This window comes from Galeopterus variegatus, unplaced genomic scaffold (genome assembly GCF_000696425.1).
Source record: "Galeopterus variegatus unplaced genomic scaffold, G_variegatus-3.0.2 Scaffold4250, whole genome shotgun sequence".
Lineage (NCBI taxonomy): Eukaryota > Metazoa > Chordata > Mammalia > Dermoptera > Cynocephalidae > Galeopterus > Galeopterus variegatus.
This window is the reverse complement of record NW_007730361.1, coordinates 48,641-51,200: the sequence shown is the minus strand read 5'-3', so window position 1 is coordinate 51,200 and position 2,560 is coordinate 48,641.

Genomic DNA, 2,560 nt, shown 5'->3' with positions numbered 1-2,560 from the left:
TAACCATTTGAGTAATTGCCAGTTCGTGTTCTAAAGTGGCTGCATTTTACACTCCATTCTCCATACCCTTGCCATCACTTGCTATAGTCTTCTGGATTATAACCATTCTAGTAGATGTGAAGTGGTGTCTTATTGTGTTTTTAATCTGCATCTCCCTGATGAGAAATCCTCCTTTCAAAACTAAAGCATAAAATAGCATGTTTGAAGACTTCAGCAGAAGACTGAGAAAGAAATATTAAGAAGCTAATATGAATCAGAGGATTTCAGGCAGTTAAAGGCTAAGAGGGAGCTGAAGGCAGCCTATTAGAGTTTGTCCAGTCTGTGGGGTTGCTGTGTTCCCCTGTAGTGAGTAACCATAGATTACCATTCACATTCAGGTTAGCTGTTCTCAATCCTTGACAGCACTACATTAAAATCGCCTAAAAAATGTTTTTAATATACCAGCATTAAAGCTCTATCCTTGGCCAATTGAGCCAGAATATCTGGGGATATAGCCGAGATATCTGTAGTTTTTAAAATCTCCTCACATAATTCTGATTCACAGTGAGGGTTGAAAGCCACTATTGTAAATAATTCAGCAGGATTAAATATTAGAATGAATTTATTGATTTTATGCACTGCTCAGATAACCATCTGCCTTTATTTTGACCTGTAAGCTTTCTGAGACACTTGCTAACTGAATTTGACCCAATAAATGTGAGACATACTTGTAGTGTGCATAGTCTTATCCAACTAATGGCAGAGGAAGACCTCATGTGGGTTTTATAAAAACAGCTGACTGTTTCTCTCCAATTAAACTCCCAACTTAAAAGTTTGGTCAAAAAGTTTAGTTCCGTTATTTCTTTTCCACATATTTGCTACACATGAAGCACTTGTTTATTTCCAATTATTTTCATCTCTTTCAGTTCAACATACAGTGATGCTTTTCAAGGTAATGAATTATTTCATCAATTAGTTTATTTATTGTAAGGCATTTCTCTGATGTAATGGGTCACTGATAGATATCCTAGTCATTGGCTCATAGGTACAACCATTTCTTGTGGTTGTATCAATTTGAACAGGTGCCATTTCTATGTGAACTTTGACCTTTCTAATTGACCTGATTTACACAGTTGACAGAGAGTAAATCAATCAAGGTGATGTCCAATTACCATAAGGTCAGTGTTTTCTCTAGGACTAAGGTATATTTTATTCTTTATAGCAGTTGAGGGCCATTTGGGTCTTCTGTTTAAATTGTAAGTCTAGTCACAAAACTGGGGAGTGTGAGAACTGAGTGGAATATTATCCTGTTAGATGGGTGCCAACTTTCCAATGCTGAAAGCATGATTTTTCATTGTCCAAGCCCCTCTTTACAGGGATCAAGTTTCCCTAACTTAAATTTAAGCTACATGGTTTAAGAAAATGAAAACTCATATTCCAGAAAGAGGTAGACATGCAGAAATGTTAATAATCTGACTCATGTTCTGATGCCAGCCTGGCCAGAGACAGCTTTATATAAAATTTATATAAAGCTAAATATAAAATTAAATTTTACATTTTATATAAAATTTAAAAAGAAGGGAACGTCAGGATGAGTGATATAAAGGAAAGCGTGCTGGTGTTTTTTTAAGAGAACCATACTTTTGTCTTGCTAGAACTGCTCAAAAATCTGTGCATAGTCCAGGCCTTTTCTTCCTCTTGAAAATGCACTAGATACTGCTTGTGTTTAGACTCACATTAGTTTAATCTACCCTAAGTGGAAATACGGCACAGAGGCCACTGGTGTAAAAATCTGAAATAGAAACAAACTGTGGAGGAAGATGAGTTTTAGAGCATCATTATCTCCATTTGCTTAGCCTCCAGATTCCCTGGCCTTTTCTCATTGCATACTCCATCTTTGCTTGCTGCTTCTTTATTTTTTTAAATAAAACTATTTTACTTATAAACTTTAACTTGGAAAGAAAATGAGGGGTATATTACACATCCTTAGAGGAAAAGAAACTAACCCTGTTAATAACTTTCACTTGGAAAGCTTGGGTAGGTTGCAGGGCCCAGGGGACTAATCTGCTGAATGTGGAAGGAGATGGAACCATTTGTCCTGGGAGAAGCACTGCATTAAAAAGAAGTCATGGAGGGAGGGCAAGCCTCTGCTGATGAAAGTAGCTGTCAAATTAGCAGGTCTGGAAGTTGTAGTGCATATTGTTATGAGCTGCTCAAGTTCACACCAGAGCAACCAGCTCCATCCGTCTTTCTCAGTTTACATTTTAATTGGCTTGTAGTTAAGTTTTTTAAACACTGCAAGATTGCTGACATACACTGTAATATCATGTGAATAATTTATGGAGGTTGCTCAAGACAAGGTTTTTTTTTTTTTTTTTTTTGAGAATCCAAGATGAAGGGGGAGAAGAAGAATGAGGGGGTCTGTGGGAGGGGGCTAGGACAGAAGAGCAGACACAACTGCATGTGGTATGCAGGATGTTAAATGTTGCTGCTGCTATAGTCAGCAGCGTTTAGGATTTCAGGAAGGTTTGTACAATACAATCTTATTAATAACAATTCTATCAAGAGAGCACCCAATTAA